Below are 26,281 nucleotides of genomic sequence, written 5' to 3'. Positions count from 1 at the left end.
TCTGAACTCCTTGAGGGCAGGAGCCACTTCCATTTCTCTCAGTGTCTCAGTGCTTCCACATAGGAGAGTAGGATGGGGATTCGATTTGTGATTCCATTGGCATAGGGAATGGTTGAATGAGGAGACTACATCTACCAATGCTGGGAAGCACAGCCATAACGTCTCTCTCTCTCTCTCTCTCTGTCTCTCTCTCTCCATAAACATACATATACATTATTTATATAGAAATACATTTATAATATTTATGTTTATGCTTATTTTACATGTATAATGTATAGTCTTAGAGAATTGGGCATTGAGAGTTCCAGTGACTTGCCCTGGGAACTCTGAGTCGATAAGTGTCAAGAGGCAGAATTGGAACCCAGGTCTTGCAGGCTTCAAGGCTTCTATCCATTATGCAGTTGCCTTGCATGCAGTAAGTGCTTCAGAAATGTTTCTGGTTGTTGTTTCTCAGAGCAAACAATATGGCACAGTGACAAGAGCTCGAGGTCCGCCATTTGAATTCAAACAAGGTTCTGTCACTCACTATTTCTATGATCTTGGACAAGTCATAGGGACCTTAGAGGCCAGTGAGGCTCATGCCCTACTTTTCAGATGAGAAAAATGAGGACTTGGGAAGTTAACTGGTTATGCAGCTAATAAGTGTCTTAAGGAGGGACTAGTACTCTAGTGTTCCTGATTTGAAGCCCATTCACATAGTCATCATTAAACTTCTCTCATCTTAAATGAACTAGGCATGGGAGCAATGAAGTTTTGACTTGGGGCAGCTAGGTGGTTTAGTAGATAGACAGGACGTGGAGTTAGGAAAACCTGAGTCCAAGTCACTTATCAAATTATGTCATCCTGGGCAAGTCACTCAACCTCTAAATGGGGATGGTGTTAAACTCAAATAGAAACACATCCCTCCGGAGAGCATAATGACTTAGAAAACCTTAAAGCATTACTATCTAGGTTATATTATATTTTGTTTATCTATTTATAAATAAAAATTATTATATGCATTTATTTTGTATGTGAGATATTGGCTCATATATGTATTTTGTTTATGTTATTATATTTATATATTTTATTATATTTATTTATTATCTTTATTTGTTTTATTGAACATTTCCTGATTACATTTTCATCTGTTTTCAGTTGTACTAGGGAGTTTTGTAGGCATAGAGTTTGACACATCTGAACTACACCCAGATATTTCTATAAATAAATGTTTATTGAACTAGATTTTTGGGCTCCAAATCTAGGATTCTTTTCATTCTTGTCTTTGTTTTCCTAATCTAATTCTTGAAATAATCCTCCAATTTAGATAATGCAATTATTAATCTTATCCCATAAATGGCTTGTCCAAAGACTCAAGGGAGGAGTTTTTGGACTCCAGTTTTACTGTTCTTTCCATAATCTCATTCTGTATCCATCTCTCCGTCTCTGAATTTTTGTCTCTTTCTATCTCTTTTTGTCTGTTTCTGTCTCTTCCCTCTCTGTCGTCTATCTCTGTGTCTCTTTCCTTATTGTCTATCTGTCTCTTGGCTATCTGTATCTCCTTGTAAATGCTGCTCATGGTAGACATCTTAAAGTGGATGGGGTGCTCATGGAGGACTAGCGCCTCTGGTAGGAGGGTTTGCTGAGCCTATTTCAGGGCTGCTCCTCCATCTTTGGTGCCCGTCTGGTATTCAACTCTCACCCACAGCTCTAAAGAATCTATAGCATGTGCGGTGGCCGCACCACTGGTAAAACTGTCTCAGCAGGTGGGATAAACCAGGTTGAGGGGAACAGATAGGTCTCAAACCCTTTGATGAATTAGGGGGGTATCTGCCCCAAGCATATGATGACTTCCTGTGGTGGGATGGGTTGATAAGAACAATTTATTCCAGTGGCTATGAAGACAGCCAAATGCTTAGAGTTTTGTCAGACATCGAATTTGCCAAGATCACCCACTGTTTCCTGGGCCATTGCTAGTTGTCCTGATTTTTGTCCTACCAATTGGATTTTGATGACACTGATAGAGAGAGTGAGGTTGTGCAACTCTGCCTCACTTAAATCCAATCCACTTTGCAAGTGAAGACATCGCCCTGGGATAGCCTTAGTCCTCTTTGAAAGGAAGGGTGAGGAACATAACTAATGCTACTTCCTTTCCTTTATTCACTCTCATCATTTGTTAATTATACAAAGTGCTAACTTGAAACCACAGACACTGCAGACTACATGAGGTTAGTGTCATATCTAGGAAAGGTTTTTGGTCTTTGATCTGTCTGGAGACATACAGACAGACAGACAGAAATAAAGAAACAGAGAGATAGAGAGAGATGGAAACAGAGACAGAGAGACAAACAGAGACAGAGAAAGGGAAACCAAGACAGAGAAAGAATGTGTCCTATTGCTACCTTAATAGAACTCCTTCCTCTCTAACTTTTGTGTCATCTATCAGAAATGTTTATCAAAGGTTGTATAGGGAAATAGGGGCATCCCACATCCATCAATATTCATGTAACTAACAAGATGCTCTAAGTTCAGAGTTGTTTTGATTTTTTGCATCATGGACCCCCTAGAAAGTCTGGTGGAGTCTCTGGACCCCTTCTCAGAATACTTTTTTTGAAATGAATAAAATAAAGTACACCCAATTACAAAAGAAACCAATTATGGAGAAATAAAGTTATCAAATTATAAAATTTTGGAAAGTCCACAGCCTTGTTCTAAGGCCTGATATTTTTAACTCAGAATACTTTTGAATTATAGAATCAAACCATCAAAAAGGGGCAAAGTAGGTGGGAATATTTCCTAGACACCTCTATTAATTCAAGGGACCAAAGGCAGGAACTAGGTAGGAAGCAGTCCTTCATCATTTTGGGAGAACTGAAGTAACTAAGCCATTGAATGAATACAGATGAGACTACATAGGAAGTGTTTAATGTTTGGTTGAAGAGAACCAGCCATGCCCTATGGGGTTCAAATAAAACAGTAAGCCAGTTCAGAATCCCAGAATAATTGCAGGCCAGCCTGGCTAGGTCAAATGAGTGTCTGAGAGGAAATGTCTTAGGGGAGAGGATTCTTTGTGTCCTCCCTTCCTTCCTGACCAGAGGAAAACCTCATGACCATATAAAGTTGGAAGGGTTGGACCTCCCATCATCATCAGTACTGGTGCTCCCAGAACCACAGTGGCTAAAGGCAACATTTGGATCAGGGCCTCTTGTCACAGCAAAGAAAAGCAGCTTTAGGGGTTCTTTAAAAGCACTTTTCATCAGAGTCCAAGTAGAAAGTGACCCACAACAAATGGTAACTTTATGAGGACCCCAAAAAGAAGAAAAGGAAGCTCAGGAGGAGGTACCCCTTTCTCTAAACTTGAGCCCCAACTCTGCAGAGTCTGAGACTGCAAAGTCCCAGACTTTGTATCTTAGGAGGGATATTTTTGGATTAACTCTTCTTATCATATCCCCTCAGAAAATTTTCATCATTGTTGTAGTTTGTGGTTTAGTTGTTTCAGCCATATCTGATTGTTTGTGACTCCTTTTGAGGTTTTCTTGGCAAAGATGCTGGAGTGGTTTGTCATTTCCTTCTCCAGCTCATTTTACAGATAAGGAAACTGAGGCAAAGAGGGTTAATTGACTTGCCCAGGGTCATATAGTTCTTGCCTGAGGCTATTTTTGAACTCAGGTCTTCCTGGCTCTAGGCTTGGCACTGTATCCTTTTCACCTTCCAGCTGCCCATAAATACTCATTTATAAAAGGTGATTCACTTTCTCTGGTAAGTTGATACTCTGAAGAGTATCCTAGATGAGGGCTCATGAACAATAGCACTACAAACAACTTTAACCCAGAAAGGAGAAGTAATCAGACACTTTCTGAGGATTCCACCTACTAGTCAGTGGGAGTTAGGGAATAGTTCCCTCCAGAAGCATAGTGGATAATCTGCTGGAATGGAAGGCAGGGAGTTTGAATCCTCCCTCAGGCACTTCAAGCACTAGCTGTATGTCCATGAGCAAATAACATAAATTTGAGAGTCTGTTATGTACAAAGCAAAAACAAAGTAGTGCCTCCCCTCATGCAGCACACTTTCTACAGTGATAAATAACATGAAAAACAGGGAATACGAGGAAGAAGAGGGCTTTGAGTTGGAAAGAAGGAATGTTGCAAATTGGAATAAGATGTCCATACGAAAGTAGCTAGATGGCACCATATTGAATTGAATACTAGCTTGGAGTTAAGACTCATCTTGAGTTCAAATCTGACCTCAGACACTTACTAGCCGGGTGACCCCAGGTAAGTCATTTAACCCTGTTTGCCTCAGTTTCCTCCTCTGTAAAATGAGCTAGAGGAGGAAATGACAAACTACTCCAGCATGTTTGGCAGGAAAATCCTAAATGGGGTCACGAAGAGATGGCCATGATGGAAAAATGACTGAACTAGGTCAGTAGCAATGACATGGGTCTCAGGGGAGATGGTGCAAATTATGGGAAAATAGAAATTGTGATCATGGGAATTAAACTTCATCCAGAGGATTCCCGTGATTTGTCCTTCTCTCCTAAGGCCAGGGAATATGCAGGGATATATTTATTTGAAGATCAGGATGCTCCCTCCCTAGAAGCATCAGGGAGATGCTGTAGGGAGTTCTCTATAAACTACTTTGTTTCTCACACCTTAGGTAAACATAATATTTACTTCCAGCCTGCCGAGAGGCAGGTGCCTATTCTTCAGACTTCCCTTATTCAAATCTGTAGATACTTCCTTTAGCAGAAACAGCTCACAACATTATCCTCACTTCCCATGAGAAGGGAGGGCTTCTGAAATCAGAATGTCTTCTGACTTACGGTGTGTGTATTTGCAGAGGTATGGAGTAAACCTTAAAACAGGGTCTAGACTTTCCAAGACAGAATTACTGAGAGTTAGGCTTGGGATCAGTGAAGGAAATCCACTTTTTCAACCTGTTTTTAAGGTGTGAGTGAGAATAGCAGTGACCTGATTCCCTTAGGAAATCTGCTTGGTAACCTAGCACCAGGGAACATCCTTGAAGGCTTAACTCAAGTCTCATGTCTTTCACGAGTCTTCTCTGACCATGCCAGCTCAGAAAATGATCTCTTCCTTTCTTTTTACTTTTGTGGAAACCATTTTGGGTTCAATTTGGTTGGATACTAGCATTTACTCTAGTATTATTGCTTTTCTTAACCCTTACCTTTCATCTTAGAATCAATACTCTCTATTGGTTCCAAGGCAAGAGAACAATAAGATCCAGACCAGTGGTTCCCAAACTTTTTTGGCCTACAGCCCCCTTTCCAGAAAAAATATTACTTAGCCCTTTGGAAATTATTTTTTTAAATTTTAATAGCAATTAATAGGAAAGATAAATGTGCCTGTGGCCATCACCGCCCTACTCCGGATCACTGCAGCACCCACCAGGGGGCAGTGGTACCCACTTTGGGAATCACTGATCTAGACAATTGGGGTTAAGCAACCTTTCCAGAGTCAGTAAGTATCTGAGGTCATATCTGAACCCAGGACTTCTTATCTCCAGGTTTGACCCTCAGTCTACTGAGCCACCTCACTGACCCATACTATTGTCCTGAACTGTTATTTAATTTTCACATTTTGGGAATGGGAAAAGGGTCACTTGCATATCTCTTATCTTTCCCCACTAGTTTATAAGTGGCTGGAAGGCGCAGTTGATAGGGCAATGGACTTGGAGTCAGGAAGACGTGAGTTCAAATCCTGCCTCAGAAACTATATGTGATTCTGGGCAAGTCAAGTAGTCTGAAATGGCTGATGGTCCCAAGGTCAGAGTTTCCATATTTATTAAGGACCTGGGGGCTTGTCACCTCCCCATCCAGGGATCTTCATCTTTCTTCCAGAGTAGTCTACCCCTGAGAATTCCAGGGCACTCTAGGCAGAAAACCCCAGAAACCAGTGTAGAAGAAGTTCACTCTCTTCCTGGAATGCCCTTATCTAGGTGGGGAACGTAGGGAGAGTAAAGTACAGAATAAGTGATTAATAATACGCAGCAGTACAAGACCAACATAAATACAGAACAGCACAAGACCATTAGAAGTGATTAATAATATACAACAGTTAAGAGGGGGGAATGACCTTGCTTTCTCGGCTATTAAAACAGTAACTCCAACATTCTAAGGGATAGTCTTTATTTTTTTTTCTATTAAATTGATTTCTCAATTTAAAGTTTAAGGAATATCAACTAAAAACTTGCTACATGATATCTCCAATTTTATAAAAATCATTTAAAGGACAGTTTAGAGTCTTATTGCTTCACACAAAAAGTCCCAAAAGTCTTAGCTGCAGATGAACAACTCTCCTCTAACTCACTGTCTTTGAGAGGTGCCTAGAACAATAAGAGGTTAAGTGGCTCCCCCATGGGTCACACACTGTAAGGGTCAAGAGGAAGGGTTTAAACCCAGGAATTCCTGACTCCAAGGTTGGACTTCTCTGTCCCCTAGGTCATGCTGCCAATAATCAAATGAGATAATGGATATGAAACTAATTTGACAATTTTCAGATAGTATAATAAGATCTAACAGGGACACTATAGCCTCCTCTAGGACTCTGATATCCTGGCATGGCTTTATTGACTTACTTTTTGTCCCAAGATGAATAGCAATGGAGGAAGACTGGCATGGATAGTGGACAGAGTGAGGTGACTTCAGAGACTTGGCAGGGAAAAATAGACATACCTAAAAATCTTAGTGCAATGGATATATGACATCCACTCAAGGTGCCCCAAAAATCTGAGTGTAGATTTAAGCTATTGAAGCTTAAAAACATACATATAGGGGCAGCTGGGTAGCTCAGTGGAGTGAGAGTCAGGCCTAGAGACAGGAGGTCCTAGGTTCAAACCCGGCCTCAGCCACTTCCCAGCTGTGTGACCCTGGGCAAGTCACTTGACCCCCATTGCCCACCCTTACCAATCTTCCACCTATGAGACAATACACCGAAGTACAAGGGTTTAAAAAAAACATACATATATGCATTTATGTGTGTATAAATGTGTGTGTAATCCCAAAAGTCAAAGTTCCATTTTAATAGGTTTAATAGCTTAAATATATATACCCCATATATCATGTTACAAAGCTAGTGTTGTTGTTGCTGCTGTTGTGTCCTGCCTCTGATACTTGGTGTGTGTGTGTGTGTGTGTGTGTGTGTGTGTGAATCCATGAGCATGCCCTTGGGTAATTCACTTAAACTCTCCATTTCCCAGGCACTTCTACAACATTCTAAGGGATAGGGAAGTTGCTGGACCTGCATCGGGGAGAGAGTTTCCATATTGGAAATTCCTCATTCCCATAAAACTCAGTTTCAGATCAAGGGAAAAAAAATTCCATTTGCTAGCTAGTTCAATGCATAGTCAGAAATCTTTAGGACACATTTAGTCTTGAATGACGAGAACAAAGTAACCTAGATCTGTAAATTAGCACAGATCCATCTGAGAAATTAGCCTGGGCTCATCACAATCAAAAATTCAACCTGGGGAGTGCCTTTCCCCAGACCACTTGTCCTCATTCCATTAGTGGGGCATCAGGGTGAAATAGGAGATATTCCACTTGGAGTTGAGAGAAACCTGGGTTTGAATCTGGGCTTCAGCATTCCCTAGCTATTGGCAAACCACTTGAGTTCCAGGGCATCAGTTTCCTTATCTAAGACATCTTTAAGACATCAACATAATCATGATAGCTCACATAACCTAAATAAGAGGAGCCTCTAGTTTAGAGGTAGGTAACCACTTTGGGTGCCATCAAATGATATCCAGTTGAAGTAACCAGACATTTAGTGAGTACCTACTGTGTGTTGGGCATTGCACTTAATGCTGGAGGAGAGAAACGCTTCCACTACAATAAACTTTAGAAGTAGGCAATACAAATTTATTTTTGTTTTCCTTTTAAAAAATACATTTTTGAATTCTGAATTTAAACATCAAATAAAATGAGCATTTCCAGATACAAAGGAGATCAGAGAAAGAGGAATGCAATGAAATGTTGAATCTTTACCACATACTGCAAGTGTTTTATATTCATCCCATGGACAAGTGAAGGAACCTCTTTTAAGAGGTTAAGTGATGTGCCTGAGGGATATACAGATGGGGAGAGTCAGAACCTTGGTCCAGAGACCTTCTGTTTAGGGTCAGCACCCTTTCCACTATGTCATTTGTACTACAAGTCTCTCAGAGTTGTGAGAGAAATGTTTGTAAACTATTCCATGCAGAGGAAACGTAGTTTATTTTTATTTTTATCTGCTGTACCTTCATTGTGATGAAGGAGGGAAGAGTTGGTAGCCATCTTGCTGTCTTATTGATGTTGAGGACCTTTCTGAGGATCTGTGGCAACCTCCAAGAAATAAGAGTAATGCTGATTCTCATAAAAGATCTCTGTAATGGGGCGACTAGGCAGCACAGTGGAAAGAGCACCAGACCTGGAGTCAGGAGGATCTGGGGATCAAATGTGGGCTCAGACACTTCCTAGCTGTGTGACTCTGGGCAAGTCACATAGCCCCCATTGCCTAGTCCTTATTACTAATTTGCCTTGGAAACAACATACGGAATTGATTCTATGATGGAAGGTAAGGATTTTTTTAAGAGTGATGCCAGAAAGATCATCAGAGTATGGATTTAGAAGCAGAAGGAACCAAACAGATAGTCTAGGTCCTCCTTTCGGAGGAAAGCTAACACTTTTGGTTCTGGACACATAGTACAAAGGAGTAAATTACGGGAGAAAGAAAAGAAAGGACACAACAAAAGAGAAATGTACCAGAGGAAATTGGAGTTCTGGGTCTGCAGTCAACATGAAGCACGCTTCCTTTCTTCCTCTCAGTAGAGAAAGGGGAGTCTCTGTGAGTTCAGTGTTGCATATGCTATCACAGGAGGGAGGTTGTGGGTAGATTTTCCTTAGCTGTTTTTCTTTGTTACAAACCAGGGTTCAATGGGGGTGTGGAGGTAGAGTGATATGTGCTAAACCGACAAAATAAAACTTGGAAAAAATTGTCGTGTTCGGAAAAGAGAATGGTACTGAATGGCCTCTGAGGGAATTCTATCTGGCTGCTCAGCCCTTCCACTTTATTGGGCATCTCTTAGTTTCCATCTTTCCCCTCCTTTTCTTTTTCTCTCTCTTTTCTTTCCCCTATAATTTACTCCTCAACTCCTTAGCTCTCAGAGCAAGCAATATCCCCTTGTTTGTTGACTCCACTAGGGTCAAAAGAGGCTGCTGCCTCCTCCTTGGTACTATTCCCATCTTCTATCTCTCTGAAGAATAATGATGGTGGCTGGACCTAGAGGAAGAACCCAGGAGAGTAAAAGCCAGTGGAGCCAGGCAGCTGCCTCTGCCAGAAGCATGACTCTGCCCTTAAGCAAATCACCTGGCTACATTTAAAGGCAGGTGCCAGTCTCTTGTTGGCTGCACAGACCCAAGACTCTAGAAGCCATGTTTGCCAGTGGGCTGCTCCTGTTGGTCTCCACAACAGGTAAAGATTGTTTCGTCCCTTTTTGGGCTCTGGGTCTGGGCCAAAATGAGTCTTTTGAGAAAATGCTCCCAGGTTCCAACTTCTATAAAAGATGATGGGGAAATCTTTGATAATTGAGGGTGATGATTGTGGAAATTGGAAAGGGCATTTCCTCCCCCCCCCCCACCCTGTTTCTTCACTCCGGGCATTATATCGCAGACTCTTTCCCCAACTCAGAGCCTTTCTTCATCTTTAAAATAAGATCAATTTTCCTCTGTAAAAGCCAGCTTATAATTGACTCCAACTGGAGTCAGTACAAATCGACTGGATGAATGTATTCCTGGAGGAATAGATGCATGCAGAGATGGATGAAAAAGGCATTTATTAAACACTATATACCAGTCACTGGACTAAATTTGGGGAATATCAGTATACATTAGAGAGATAGAATTTCCTCCCAAAGAGCTTACATCCCAATAGAGCAGCACATAGAAGGGGCTGGTGGCCAGGGAATAAAGTTTGGTCTAGGCTCTAGGGGAAGAGTTCTCAACTTGTAGGTCTTGAACATGGACGGGAAAACCATTCCATCTTTATTTTTGATAGGCAAGTCAAGTCAACTATCATTTATTAAATGACCATGAAGTGATGGGCACCGCAGAGAGAGGCAAAAATAGTTTCTTGCCTGAAAGGAACTCCCATTTGAATGGGTGAGACAATATGTGAATAATTATGTACAAATAAGATATAGACCCGGTCAATGGAAGGTGACCTCAGAGGGAAGGCATTGGCATTAAGGGGGGCTAGAAAATGTTTCTTATAGAAAGTGAGATGTTAGCTGAGATTTGGAGGAAGTCAGGGGGAGCCCAGAAGTAAAGATAATGAAGGAGCAAATTCCAGGAATGGGAGGCAGCAAGTGAAAATGCATAGGGTTGTGAGATAGCCTTTACTGAAATTGGGCATTTCCTTCTATTATGAATTAAAAGCACCATTCTGAGAAGAAATCTATAGATAGGCATAGTCGTTGTCACCAGATGGTCCAAAGGACTCATGAAACAGAAATGACTTAAGAACCCCTGATGTTGTACAAGGATGATGAGTTGATCCTATTCAGAAGAAGAGGTGCCATTGATTTGATTATTTGGTTTATAGTTGAGGTAGAAAGGAGTGTGGAGGAGGGAGGGAGTGCAGTAGGGTAGGTAAGATGGCCCTGGATGGACAGTTGGATGGGATGTGGAGGCAAAGCATGGTCTTGTATCTGGAAACAGCTAGTAGGTATAATAGGTTGAGTGGGCTAGTTTGCACACTTTCATGACTCTGAAAAAGAAGAGGGAAATGTGGTCTTCCCAATGGCAAGATTTCATGATCTTAGAATCATAGATTTGGACTGGAAGATGTCTTGGGTGTTATCTGGCTCTTATTTTACAGGTGAGGAAACTGAGATCTGGAGAGGTTTAGTGACTTCCTCCAGGACACACACAGAGCATATAGCAGTGCTGGTCATCTGTTTCTTTCTCTTTCTGGTCAGAGATTAGGTGGAGATAATCTAGTCAATAGCCCTTTTGATTCCTAACACTTTTGAGGTTGTGATACCACAGGCCAGTAGAATTAGAAAAGAACATTAGTAATGATCTAGTCCACTCCCATGGCCCACCTATCTGTCCCCTGCCCCATTTTTACAGCTAACTGAAGTCTTGAGAGGTCAAAGAACCCTGTCCAAGGACACACAGCTAGTAAAGGTCTTCCGATTTCAGATTCAGGGCTCTTTGTACTAAGCCAGCCAGCTCATTTTTTTTCCTTCTAAATTTCAAGATTCTCATCCACCCACTCTCTTACAAATTCTATGTAGCGTCTACATTTTTTTAAAAATTAAAGTGAATGAAGATGGGTTCTATTTGGGGAATATTGTTGAGGATTCTGGGACACACCACTAAGGACGAGAGATGCCAAGGGCTGGTTAGGGCTGAGAGAGAAACTGTAAGGAGTGCGGGGGAGGTGTTCAGAGAAATGGAAAGGGGGCCAGAAAACTCATTCCTCTTGAAAGAGAACCTGACTGCTTTGGAGTAGATGCCAATTCCCTGCCCACACCAAAACCAGGCTCTGAAAGCAGATCCTCTGGGGCATAGAGAGCAGAAGGAAGAAATGTAAGGGATTGAAGGAAGGAGCTGTGTGTGTGTGTGTGTGTGTGTGTGTGTGTGTGCACTGGAAAAGCTCAGGCTTCAGCACCACTTTTAAGAGAAAGCATTACTCCTTTGTAGTGGAGACTGAATTATTTTTATAGGTGAATTCCCTAGACAGTAGAAATGCCACATCCTCTCCATCCTTCATTTGGCCATATGGGCTCCTCCTCCTGGTCCACATCATTAACCATCTTGCCCCAGTATTGGTTACCCACCTCCAACACACACACACACACACACACACACACACATTGCTTTTTTGATGGGCAGAATTTCTAGCAGAAAAGACAATAGACTTCAGAGGCATTTATATAGTGCCTTAAAAGCTTACAACATGCTTCTTCTACTTTGCCTTATTGGAGCCTCGCAACAATCTTGTGAAATAATATTCGTGTAAATGTCTCTGTTTTACAGATAAATATATATATCGAGTGAAGGATGGATATATACAGATGAATAGGTGGATAGGTAAATTGATGGGTAGGTGGGGGAGGAAACAGAGACCCAGGGAAGTTAAGTGATGTATACAAGGTTGTACAGGTGGTAAGTATCAAAGACAGGATGCAATCCAAGATTCCAGAGTAAGTGCTTTTCCCTCCTTCAATTCACCAGGCTACTTAGTAAGCTCTAAGTAGAGATCGATTATTAGGTTGCCCTAGTCACAGCCATCCTTGACCACCACCATCTATTAAGTAATAGAGGCATGAGGGGCAGCTAGGTATCCCAGTGGGTAGAGTGCTGGACTTGGAGTCAGGAAAACTTGAGTTCAAATCCAACTCAGACATCTCCTACCTGCGTGACCTTGGGCATGTCACCTAACCCCGCTTGCCTCAGTTTCCTCATCTGTAAAATGAGCTGGAGAAGGAAATGGCAAACTACTCCAGGACCTTTGCCAAGAAAACCCCAAATGGGAACATGAAGAGTCAGATATGCCTGAAAAATAACAAAATAGAGAGAGGGAGTATCCCAACCAATATTACCAAAGACCTTTGAAATATAAACTAGTTTGGACTACCTTTTTCTCTTTTTACATATGGTAAATTCTCATTAATCCTAGAAAACTACTTGAGTATTTTGATGGATATGGGATCTCTTCAAGATGGGGATTCCCTTGAACAATACAAATCACAACCCATCCATGTCTTCACTTTATGTTAAACTCATCTTTGTTCTCTGGTAATTCTTCCACTAGGGGTCTCTCCAACATATTGGGGCTCTTCTGGGTCTTTTACTGTTATCTAGGGCCCAGTGGAGTAAATGAATTCCTTGTTCTTGCTATCTAACTGTCCTGCTTCTTTTTCTTTTTCTAGATGTCCTTGAAAGGTTCCTTTCAATCCTGAGCTTCTTTGAATGGCCCTTTTAGATTGAGCCTTTTAGCCATAAAACATTCCCTAGTGTATATACACAGGAGAGGGCATGTGGGCATACTGGGAGAGGATGTGTGTGCTAGGGATAGGTGTATGGGTGCTAGGTTACAGAACAACCTATAGGTGTTGTCCTTTTAGGAGACTCCCAAAATACAGTCAGCATCCTCACAACCCAGCATGACTTCTAAGTCAAAACATCCCAGGAAATTCTTTCAGCCCTTCTACATTCCTGTGAATGAATTGAAGTCATTCAATATGAATTGACTTCATATTCCAACCTGTATGGAAAATAAAATTTTTTCAAGCAATGCAATGATGTGACCCAGAGTCCATGGTGCCTAGGAGAGCTGAGTGGGTGTGCTCAGAGAAAAAGAGATCAGTCACTCTAAAATCCTTGCTTTGGATTATAGGTAAGCCCACCTTCCTGGCAATGGATTCAAACTTTGGATCTCTTACAAAAAGAATTCAGGGAATGGGACCAAATTTTAATTATATTTTTATCTTGAATAGTTACATGATTCATGTTCTTTCCCTCTCCTCAAACCCCCTAACGCCACTTAGCCAACGCACAATTCCACTGGGTTTTACATGTATCATTGATTAAGACCTAATTCCATATTATTGATAGTTGGCACCAAAATTTAAGCCAATATTTGACTTTTGTTTTCTGAAGCAGGGATTCTCCACTTTATTCCAAGGATGGGCATCCTATTGATATCTGGTAAGTAGAGACTTGAGCGTACGACCAGCAAGCTGATTGCATGCTTCTTCCCTCCCCCTTGACTCCCAACACCATCCCAAGAAAGGTCCTAGAAGTTTGACATGCACAGATCTTGGGATAACAGCATCCCCTGGCAGGGCACCCTCAGAGATGGATACTCGAGGGGACCAAGGCCTTGCCACTAATTTGCTTTCCCATTCACAGCAGCAAATGAAGTGACAGTGAATGGTCAGACATTCACAAGGGTGGAAGAAGAGCTCACCTGGGATGGTGCCCTGAAGTATTGCAGGGTCCACCACACAGACCTGGCTGACTTGCAAAGCCTAAACGGCGTGAAAAGTATTGTGAACCTCTACTCCATCCTCAAAAGCAAACCTGCTTGGATCGGACTCTTCTTTGATGTAGAAACTGGCACACTCAGCTGGTCCAGTGGGTCGATTTTCACTGTTCCTCTTTGGCTTTTTAGCATACCAAGCTTTGGGGCTGGGTTCTGTGCTTTGTTGATGATGAACTTCTTTTCAGTTCCAAATATGCAGGCTGCTCATTGCACAAACCAGCATCCCTTCATTTGCTACTATGGTGAGTGGTTATTGTCACCCAGCAACGGGTACCTGGGAATAAAACTTGGGGTGAGTGGGTGGGTGACTGGGAGTGGTGAGGGAAAAAGTAAAGGAGGTAGAAAAGAGGAAGGAAAGTTTAGGTTAGAAAAGTCCTGATTCTTCTCAGTGTGAAAGCACAGTGAATAGCACTCTGGACTTGGAGTCAGTTCAAATATGGCCTGATAGTAGCTGTGTGATCCTTGAGCACAACACTTAGCCTCTTTCTGTCTCAGTTTATTTATCTACAAAATGGCAATGATAATAGCAATTACCTTTCAGGATTGTTGTGAGGATAAAAAGAGAATTAAAAAAATTTAAATATATATTTTATTTTCCCAATTACGCACAACAATTTTCAACCTACATTTTCTGAAATTATAAGATTCAAATTGTCTCCTCCCTTCCTTCCTCCCTTCCTTCTCTCTCTCTCTCTCTCTTCCCCTCTCTTCCTTCCAACCCTTACTTTGGATTTAGTATTAATTCTTTTTTTTTTAAACCCTTACCTTCTGTCTTGGAGTCAATACTGTGTATTGGCTCCAAGGCAGAAGAGTAGTAAAGGTAGGCAATGGGGGTTAAGTGACTTGCCCAGGGTCACACAGCTAGGAAGTGTCTGAGGCTAGATTTGAACCTAGTACCTCCTGTCTCTAAGCCTGGCTCTCAATCCACTGAGCTACCCAGCTGTCCCCCCCCCCTCCCCTTTAGTATTAATTTTAAGACAGAAGAGTGGTAAGGATTAGGCAATTGGAGCTAAGTGATTAGCCCAGGGTCACACAGTCAAGTAAATGAACTTTCCAAGGGTCCTATAGCTTGCCCAAATCTGACTATACTGGTCCCAACTCCCTGAAGAAAAGAAACATTCCATTTTCCTACTTCCTTCAGGGTTTTCCAGTATTGGTAGGAGATTGGGGCAGGGGGCTCTTATTTCTGCCATTGACTTGAACCTTTATAGACCGTGTTCTTCCAATTTTAGTGGACCAAACACCTCAGTTCCATTTACCACTTAACAGTCAGCTTTGCTTTTACAAAAGAATATTTACTCCAAAGGTATAGCAAGAATAAATATACTACAAACATTCTACCCAACACCGCAGCACCTGGGGGGCATAATCCTTATGATACTCCCAGCAAGGAGCTGGTTTAGGGTCAAATCTTAACTCAGTTTCTATATAGCATTAATCCCATCAATTTTAAATTCTAAAGGAATTCCTTTAGTTTTGAGTACCAAGACCCTGGCTTCCCAGAGCTTTGCTGGGGTCAGGGTGGGAAGGGAGAAAGAATGGAGTTAAAAAGGAGGCAAGAAGAGAGAAGGAAAGGGAAAGAGCCAGTCATCGATGAGTGATAACAAACTTTTAGAGACTACATGCTTTGGCATTCTCCCCCACCCCGGAGAAAATGCTCTCATTGGGCTGCTGGGCAGAGGGGTGGGGAGGTGCAGTGAAGAGGGGAAAGGGAGCAGCTTCACAGAGTCCCTTTGTCTTTCTAGTATCTAATTCTGGCAGGTGTTGGCACACATGCCTACAGAGAGATCTCTGCATGCCATTTTTGGCCCCTTACCATAGATTCACCATCATGGTCATAGGCAATTCTAGTCATGTATGCAGTGGAAAGAGATGCTACCATCTATGGGCCAGTTCCACGTAGAATGTCTTCACCCAAACATAGATCCCTGGTGTCTCCCTCGTTGGCATCTCCATCGGATCTGGCTATGTGCGAAAATCCCATTACACTAATAAGTGTCAGGTTGGATTTGAATCTTATTGATTCCAGGCTCACCTGTCTTCCTATCAAGTCATGGTACTCCTTCAACTCTCCTACTTGTAGCCGGTATGTCATATTTTTTCCCACCTGGGTAATAAGTATAATCAGGGCTGAAAATAAAATAAACTTGAATGATTTGTTCTTCCTTTTTTATTGACCCTGATGAAGCTCTACTTTGTCCCTCTGCTTCATATGGAGGAGAAGAGTGAAAGATGATAGAGAGAAAAAAAGACAGGAGAAAATAAAGGGAGTGGAGGAAGAAAGAAACAGAGTAGGAGGAGATAAATGGTGGGAAGGAGTTTTTAAGAGGGATTTTCACCTTATTGGGAAATGCAAAAGCAGAATTAAATCCCCCCAAAGAGAAAGGGCTTCCTGTCATCCATGGGACAGGGACCTTAAGGAATTTCTACTCTAGGGGAAGGTGTTTCCTTCCATAATTGAGCAGCAGAAGAGAGAACTAGAAAAATGGTCTTCTATGAATAAATGGGACCCAGGCTTATCCTGGCCAGTTTCTCCTGCTCCTCCACCCTGGTGGTTTTTAGACAATGTTCTCTCACCTTCTTCTGGGGTAAAAAGTTCTTAAACTGAGCTAAACCAGCATGGTCTAGACCAGTGGTTCCCAAACTTTTTTGGCCTACCACCCCCTTTCCAGAAAAAATATTACTTAGAGCCCCTGGAAATTAAATTTTTTAAAAATTTTAATAGCAATTAATAGGAAAGATTAATGTACCTGTGGCCATCACCGCCTCTTGGATCACTGCTGCACCCACCAGGGGGCGGTGCCGCCCACTTTGGGAATCACTGGTCTAGACATTTCTAGTCGAAGAAACAGGGCCAATTTCTCTCTATCTGTGGGTCAGTTGAGGTGTCCCATCCTTGTACCTCTTGCTTCAAATGGGAATATGGGTCATATCTACAGATCTTAAAGCCCTGCTTAGAGTAGACTCAGTTCCTGTTGTCTCTGCCTTTCAAGCTATGGCTTTTGGAGCCCTTGACACAGTCTGTAGAACAATGAGCTTTACCTCTAGGCTCCCACGCATTTGGTAGGGTTAGGGTCTACAGTGTGGGGGAACCCCTCGGGCAGAGTTTTTCCCATGAATTTGGTGGTGTCTAAGAATGAACTATATTTCCACTATCTCCAGACACACAGATGTTTGCGTTAGCCCACTGGGCCAGTCTGGTCTTTCTTCCAATAATCTCTAGCTCTTCATACTTCCTCATAGATCCTGCCATTGGACACCTCGGTACCACAAAATCTCCTTTCAGTGACCCACTCAAGCCAGGTACAATCCTTCTCTCTTCTTAGTTTGATGGGGCTCTTGTTGATGATGGGAGCTTCAAAGAAGCAGGGCTTGGGGGGCTGTGCTAGGGATTCTTGGGAGGAAAAAGCAGAGGCAAGAACCATTTGAGTCCTGAGGGAAAGTGAATAGGAGACCTTAGACTGAATGTGTGTGAGCTTTACTTTTGGGCTAGCAACAAGGCATGTGGGGTACAGAGATGTGTTGGCAAAAAGATACTATCAGCTGCCCCATCTCCTTTACATCAATCACCTCGAGTAAAGATGGAGGTTTGGGGATGGAGAAGCACTTTTGGTGCATAGTACTTGCCTGAAGAAAAATTGTCCCCTAGATGAAATTTGTCTTTGGAGATTTTCTGTCTCCACTTCAGCCAAATTTGTCTAGTCCCTTGTCTTCTTCTTGCCAACCTGCATCCCATACCCACAGAGTCAGTCCTCAAAAGGGTGTACTTGAAACAATGGTGTATCCAAGAAGACCATACACAGCCCAGATTATCTCCTAATCTCAGTGTCAAGAATCATCAACCCGTAGGAGTTTAAAAGGAACCCCCTCACTTTACAGATTAGGAAACTGAGGCCTCAGACAGGTGAATTTGATACACTTCAAATCATTCAGGGATTAGTGGCAACTAGATACTTATTTTTATAATTTCCTCCTCAGGCTTTTAAAATAGGAACCTGGAGGCACAGTCCTCTCTGTTACGGAGGCTCCAGGTAGATGGGTTTGGCCAGATTCCAGCCAAAGGCTGAATCTATTTTGAGGAGTCTTCTGCCTCATCAAAGCAACAGTGGTTCAGCTTTCTGGGGAATCCCAGGGCAAGGAAGATAACCTCACCCCACCCCCCAACAAAAACACAGATTGCTTTTTACTGTTGGGGAATTTCATTAATACAATACATAGACTCTGCTTCCTGTATATTTCATTTTGCTTATACAAAACACCTACTAGGTGCAAGACTCTGAGATGACAAAGGATTACCTATTCTCAAGGGGCTAGTAGTCTAATGAGAGCAACTTATATATAGATAGAACTTTTTTTTTTAAAACCCTTATTTTCTCTTTTATGAACAACTCTAAAGCAGAAGGGCAAGGGCTAGCAATGAGTTAAGTGACTTGCCCTGGGTCACACAGCTAGGAAGTATCTGAGGTTGAATTTGATCTCAGTAAGATGAGTCTTCCTGACTCTAGATCTTATTCTATCCATTTTACTACATGGCCAGCCACATACTGGGCACAATAAATATTATTATTATTATTTTACAGTTGATGAAACTGAGGCAAACAGGACTAAGTGACTTGTCCAGGGTCACACAGTCAGTAAGTGTTTGAGGATGGATTTGAACTTAGGAAGATGAGTCTTCCTGATTCCAGGTCCTGTTCTATCCACTTCACTACAGAGCCAGCCACATACTGGGTGTTTAATAAATATTGTTATTCTTTTACAGTTGAGGAAACTGAGGCAAACAGGACTAAATGACTTGTCCAGAGTCACACAGTCAGTAAGTGGATGGATTTGAACTCAGGAAGATGAGTCTTTCTGACTGTAGATCTTATTCTATCCATTTTACTTCATGGCCAGCCACATACTGGGCACTTAATAAATATTATTATTATTTTACAGTTGAGGACACTGAGGCAAACAGGACTAAGTCACTTGTCCAGGGTCATACAGCTAGTAAGTGTCTGAGGATGGATTTGAACTCAGGACTTCCTTACTCTAGGTCCAGTGCTCTATCCATTTTGACTAACTGCCCCAGTCCCCATACCATCTCCAATATATCCCTTCCTTACCCAGTATAAGAAAGAATGAAAAGAGAGAGGAAAAAAAAGCCACCTGGCAAAACCAAGCATCATCGATCAAGATGGACAACGTCTGCCATGTTCAGCACCCACAGTCCCCACCTCTGCTGAGACAAGGGGGACAGGCATTTTCTTCTGTCTCCTTGGAGCCCACCTCGGTCCTGATGGTCATCGGACCACAATTGCTGTAACCGCAGGTCCCATCCGTGGGGATGTTTGCTTTCCGTCCAGGCACTGAAATCAACAGCGAAGCCTGGGTGGAAGCTTTTCAGACTTTGCCTATTCAAATTTACATGTGCCTACATTCCTCTGGAAAGGCTCCCATCGGAAGAGCAGGTCCGGCTAGCCTCCTCACACGCAGATTTGCAGACTGTGCCCCTTGGTGTGTCTGCTTGGGAGCACAGCTGTGCCATCTCACAAGCGGCATTCGCCATGTCTGACCAGGCACACTACGGCGTCCAGCTGGCTTCCGTGCAGAAGAGCTCAGGATGGTGGGCTCCACAATCCTGGCTTCCTCGCGCATTGGCTCTGGGATGCTGGGAAAATTACTTAGTTTCAGCCTCAGTTTTCTCAGGATGATCCGGGGAAACCAGGTATGTCTGTGTTTGGGACGGGCATGTCTGTATGTTGGCTCTCCAGCTGGGCATCTCATCAGCTGATACCCATAGCGGGGACCCCTGAGTTTTCTTAATAATATCTTCCAGTTTTGCCCCTGCCCCTGACTCCCCATGGCTAATAGACTGCCCAGCTGTGTAAGTCAGCCCTAGGAAATCAGAAACTTCCTCTCATGGCCAGTTCTGCCACAAAGGGATGAATTCATGGAAAATAACCATCCTGTCCTTGACAATCCCCAAAGAGGATTTGGTTTAAATTAGGACTGACCTTATTTCACTCAGTAAAAGTTTGGTCCAGATCTGTTTCTGCTTTGTAGCCACAGCCTGGTATAGACAGAGCAGGGGTTCTTAGCCTTTTTTGTGTCCTGGATCTCCCTCTTTGGCAGTCTGGTGAAACCTCTGGACCCCTTCTCAGAAATATGCTTTTAAATGCATAAAATAAAACATGCAAGATTTCAAAGGAAATAATAAAGCAGAATTACCAAAATATTAAAAGTTTCCATTTCCTCAGATACTTCCTCGCTCTGTGACCCTGGGCAAGTCACTTAACCCTGATTGCCTACTCTCTTTAGCAATGATGTTAAGACAGAAGGAAAGGATTAAAAAAAAAAGTTCAAGTTTATTAGCTCCCTAAAACCTAAAAATCCTCAGACTCTGAACATTTAGCAAAGAAGAAAAAAACGCAGAACTTAACACTCTGGGTACTTGGGTTTTGTGAGATTAAAAAATTAATATTCAAATACTCCAAGTATTATATTTAATAAGGTTTATTTATAATAACTTGAAGTAAGGGAGAGTAGAGAAAACCAGTAGAGAAAACCAGCTTTTCTAGTCGTGAAAGAGAGAGAAAAAGAGAGAGAAGAGGTGGAGTTACACCAACTATATACAAGCAACGTAAGCACGCAAGGTGGGGATGAAGGAGGAAAGGGATGCTGGGAGATATAGTTCAAAGGTAAAAAATTTCTATTTATACAGTTTGAATCTTGGCTCCAGGAGGAGCTTTGTGAGATGGGAAAATGCCACAGCCTATCTGAGGCTCTGTTTTCTTTTGAATGCTATGTTTGGGTTATCTGTGACTGTGATCTACCCTTCCCACCTCACCTTCACCTGGCATAGATGTAGGCCAGGAAGAGTCAATGGCAATAGAAAGACTGGTTTTGGAGAAGGTCTGAGGATGTTATCTGGAGGCATCCAAGGCATGCCTACTACCATGGAGAGCTACAGCTGGAAGCCTGGAAAGAAATGGGATGGAGATCCTGACTTTTAACACCCTCCCTGCTCAACCCTGGGAAAAATAATTCTTCCCCATTTGGGCTCCAGTCTCCTCTTCTGTAAACCTGTGGACTAGACTCTAGGGTTCTTGTTTGTGTATTGGAAACTTTTGGCAGTCTGGGGAAGTACATGGATCCCTTCTCAGAATAAAGTTTTTAAGTGCATAAAATAAGATACTTAGGATTACAAGAGAAGGAAGGAAACAAGCATCTATTATCTGTTCTGTGACAAACTCTATGGTAAATGCTTTACAAATACTTCATTTGGGCCTCACAACAAACCTTGGAAGTGGTGCTATTATTATTCTTATTTTATAGTTGAAGAATTGAGGCAAACAGAGGTGAAGTGTCTTGACCAGGATTACATAGCTAGTAAATATCTAATACTGGATTTGAACTCAAGCCCAGCATTCTCTGTATTGTACTACCTAGTTTCCTCTAGGGAATCATGGTATTGTAATACAGTCATTGGGGTAGCTAGGTGACTCAGTGGATTGAGAGACAGGAGGTCCTGGATTCAAATTTGACTCCAGATACTTTCTAGTTGTGTGAACCATGGCAAATCACTTAACCCCCACCTAGCCCTTGCCACTCTTCTGCCTTGGAAGGAATATACAACATTGATTCTAAAATGGAAAGTAAGCACTGCTGGGTTTGTACCCCAAAGAGATCATAGGGAAAAAGACTTGTACAAAAATATTTATAGCTGCGCTCTTTGTGGTGGCAAAAAAAACTGGAAAACATTGGTATGCCTTTCAATTGGTGAATGGCTGAACAAATTGTGGTATCTGTTGGTGATGGAATATTTTTGTGCTCAAAGGAATAAAGAACTGGAGGAATTCCATGTGAACTGGAAGAACCTCAATGAACTGATGCAGAGTGAAAGGAGCAGAACCAGGAGAACACTGTACACAGAGACTGATACATTGTGGTACAATTGAACATAACAGATTTCTCTACTAGTAGCAATGCAATGACCCAGGACAATTCTGAGGGATTTATGGTAAAGAACGCTACCCACATTCAGAGGAAGGACTGCAGGAGAGGAAACACAGAAGAAAAACAACTGCTTGAACACATGGGTTGATGCGGACATGATTGGGGGTGTAGACTCTAATCGACCATCCCAGTAGAAATATCAATAATATGGAAATAGGTCTTGATCAATGACACATGTAAAACCAGTGGAAATACGCATTGGCTATGGGGGGGGGGGAAGGGAAATAGAGGAGAGAGTAAGAACATGAATCATGTAACCATGGAAACATTTTCTAAAAAAATAAAATAAAATAAAAATAAATACATAAAACGGAAGGTAAGGGTTTAAAAAACAAAGAAACATAGTTATCATTATTATAAAAACATGTTAAAAGTCCCTTCATTGGATGATTTCTATAACTCTTAATGTGCTCCAATATCCTTGTCTCCATCCTGAGCTTCCAACTATAGGTAAGGGCTAGAAGCCAGAAAAAGCATTAAAATCAGGGCCATACTTGGATGTAAAACTCATTGGAGTGAGACTGGACCTTAAACACCAAGTGGGAAAGAGACACTTCTAGAATGTCTGGTATTAAAGTAGAGGTCGCCAGTACACTGGTGGGTGGGTTCTCCTGAGCTGCATTGGGTTCCAGATGCCTCAGTTTTCCCTTCATTTTTAAGAACTCCCAGGAAGATCCCCTTAGCAGAATCCAGGACAGTCTCATTCCATAGATTCAACTCTAGAAGCAGTTGGTATAATGGATAGAATGTTGGACTAACTTGGAGTCACAGAGGCCTGAGTTCAAATTTGTCTTTATGCCAGTTATGAGACCTTCAGTAAATTACTTAACTGCTCAGAGCCTCAGTTTTCTTGCTAATAAAAAAAAGTCTGAGTTCTCTTTTAGTGCTGAATCTATTATTCCATGGGCAGTACAGATTCCCCCAGCCAGCAGCTCACACTACAAAAGATTCCCAGTATGAGGGAGGGGAGGAAAGTATAGGGAGAGATTTGGGGACATAAGAGCCTTCCTTGGACTGACAGCATCTCCAAGGATGGCTGCTTTGGGGAAGGGGCACCACGGCAGCACAAAGGGTAGGACTGATGACACCCTCTTCCCAGGTGAGGTCCAGATTGGAGATCAGACCTTTATAAGGATTTCTGAGGAGTTGAAGACCTGGCCTGCAGCTCATCAATACTGTAAGAAATACTATACAGACCTCGCCAATCTGCAAAGTGTCACCAAGGGGACACTCCTGGAACCCATCACCAGTAAAAATGAAGCTTGGATTGGTCTCATCTTTGATGTGAAGAGCCAGTCTTTGAAGTGGTCCAGTGACTTTGGTTCTAAAATTCCTGCCTGGCTGTTGCTGCCCATGCTTACAGATGGATTGTGTGCTTCACTCAGCAGATTTGAACATTTTCTACCCCGAGTTACTTCTGCAGTCTGCTCTGCTTTGAAACCCTTTATCTGCTTCTATGGTAAGGGTCAATCTTCCCTTTGACCCCTTAACCCCTAAGTACCAGAATATTTATTTGTTTTTCTTTAACTTTTATAATTTTCAATTAATGAGCATGGATTTTTCTTCTTCTTCTTATCTCTTTCAATAGAAAAAAAGAGAAAAACCCTATAACAAAAATGTCTTATGTTTCATTCTGCATATCGAGTTCATTGCCAATCAGTCAGGATGTAGGTAGCATTGGACATCCAGAATAATGGTTGTTCATTGCATTGATTAAATTTCTTATGTCTTTTAAAATTGATCTTCTTCACAATGGTCCTCTTTTGTACACATTGTTCTGCTGGGTTTGTTCACTTTAATCTGCATCAGTTCATGTAAGTCTTCCCAGGTTTCTTGAAACTGTCTCATTGTTTCTTATAGCACAAGAATATTCCACTGCATTCATGTATCATAATTTTTTTAGCCACTTTCTAATTGAAATGCATTGCATCAAGAAGGATGTGGAGAAGACCTAAGGAAAAATTTCCTTGTGTTCAAGTTTTTAGGATGGGAAGAGATAGTCTCTGTTTCCATCTCTCTGAAGACTGACCAAGAAGGCATCCCATGCCCAACTCCTGATCTCATTTACCAAAAATCAGAGTGCCTGGGCTGAGACATTAGGAGAGTCTGCCTGATTTAAACTCTGACCCATATATCCCACCATTCCCCTGATTTGAAGTTCTTTAGATTCTCTCTTCATTCTTGAGAGAAAAAGGGCTCAGGGTTCTAGGCTGTCTAATCAGTCTCAAAAGATGGTGGTCACGGATGCAATAAGTGCTTATTGATGAAGTCCCTGGCTAATGGTGGTTTGAATTCTCTTGTACATGCTGCTAACTGTCTTTCCCTTAGGATGTCTGACTAGTTAGTCTGCCTTGCCTGCCCCATTGGTGACAGTTGGTCAATAAACATTTATCAATTGCTAATTGCAAGAGGTGAATAGACTTGGTCCTTGTTCCAATGAATCAAAACAATCTTAAGGGAGGAGAAATAAGGTTTCTTTCTGTTAATTTTCTGATTCCTCTGCTAGGCTCTTAAGTTCCATTAGAATGGGGACTGTCTCCTATTGAAACTTGCATTTGCTTCCTATCTCTTGAGTTAAAGCCATGCCTTGCACATAGTAGGTATTTTACAAATATGTGCTGATTGAATAATGCATATGACCTGCACATAAGTTACTAGACTCCAAGGTAAACTTCATTCAATACCATTAAAGAGATGCGATGTATCTTGGTGGTTCAAAGGAAAGGGAGATTGCTTCTGATAGGGAGATCCATGCCCTTTTAGCTTGACCTTGAAGGATTAGTAAGACCCTGGCAATTAGAAATCAAGAGGAGAGTAATCTTTAACTCATCACTGGATGAAGTGCCAAGCCCAGAGTCAGAACGAAGAGTTCAATTCCAGTCTCAGATACTTATTAGCTGTGTGACTCTGGGAAATGGTTTGCTTCAGTTTCCTTAACTATAAAATGGGGGTAAAAATAACACCTTCTAGGGTTATTATAAGGATCAAATGAGATAATAACTGTTAGGTGCTAAGCAGAGTATCTGGTAAATATTAAGTGATATATGTTAGCTGTTATTATTCATTTACTCATTCATTCTCTTCTCAAAGTTTATTAATTACTTTCTATATGTATCTGCACCAATGAAGGGAATTGTCACACTGGGAATTCCTCACACCAATAAAATTATAGGGGTCCTTTATACACAAAAACCCCAAAATGACAATAAATAACCCCCACCAGATCCGGTCACAGATTAGTGTTTGTACAAGGTGCTGGGAATGCACAGATTAAAAAATGGCACCATCCTCATCTTTGTGAAGCTTCCATTTTGATGGTTGGGGAGTAGACAAGTAGGTGGCCAGGAGGAGGGTAGCAATGATGGAGTGCTACATGTATTTGGATAATTATAATTCAGGTGAGTGTGAGAAGGGGACTAAGGAGAGCCAGACAAGAGGTGGGATCAAAGATGGCAATGGCGAGGCAGGAACACACAAAGCATGTTCAGAACTGAGTTGGCTCAGAACTGGGTTTATTGGCCTCCTTGAAACATTCTTAAACCCAAGCTCCAGATTAGAAAAAAGCTTTTTATCACTGCCAGGCCTGGTGTGTCACAGCTATGTCGTGGATAAATTAAGAGCGCTGGGACCTCCAAGGTATAGGCTTATAGCTCTGCCCATTCTTTTTAATACAGATCCTAACTCTGGCCATCTGGACCCCATGAAAGTTCCTCTGACCTCTGCCAGCCTGTTTCCACAAAGCCATGAAGTTTCAACTCCTCTTACGCCAGGTAGAGACCTCTGTTTCCTTCTTTGTTTAACTAGTACATTGTCTTTCCTGGACTTTTGCTTCTGGGTTGGTAGTAAAAACCCCTCCTGAGATCTCAGAAGACCTTCCCTGGAGTCCAAAGAAGAAGCGAGGCCATGGCCAACATGATCAGCCAATATGTTATTGATTGCAAGCAGAGGATCACTGAAGTAAGCTCATATAAGAATTCTGTATGAGTCATCTTTCTGACTTAAAATCTGGTCTCAAATACTAAGCTATGTGACCCTAGGCAAGTCAGTTAACTCTGTTTGCCTCAGTTCTTCATCTATAAAATATGCTTGAGAAGGAAATGACAAACCACTCCAGATATTGCCAGGAAAATCCCAAGTAGGGCAAGTAATATATCAATTATCCATGTGAAATCATGCAAAACACATTTCCATGTTAGCCATGTTGCAAAAGAAAACACACACAAGAAAAACAAGAAAAAGAAAGTGAAAAAAGT

Source organism: Gracilinanus agilis, chromosome 4 (genome assembly GCF_016433145.1).
Source record: "Gracilinanus agilis isolate LMUSP501 chromosome 4, AgileGrace, whole genome shotgun sequence".
Taxonomy (NCBI): domain Eukaryota; kingdom Metazoa; phylum Chordata; class Mammalia; order Didelphimorphia; family Didelphidae; genus Gracilinanus; species Gracilinanus agilis.
Note: the sequence above shows the minus strand (reverse complement) of the source record.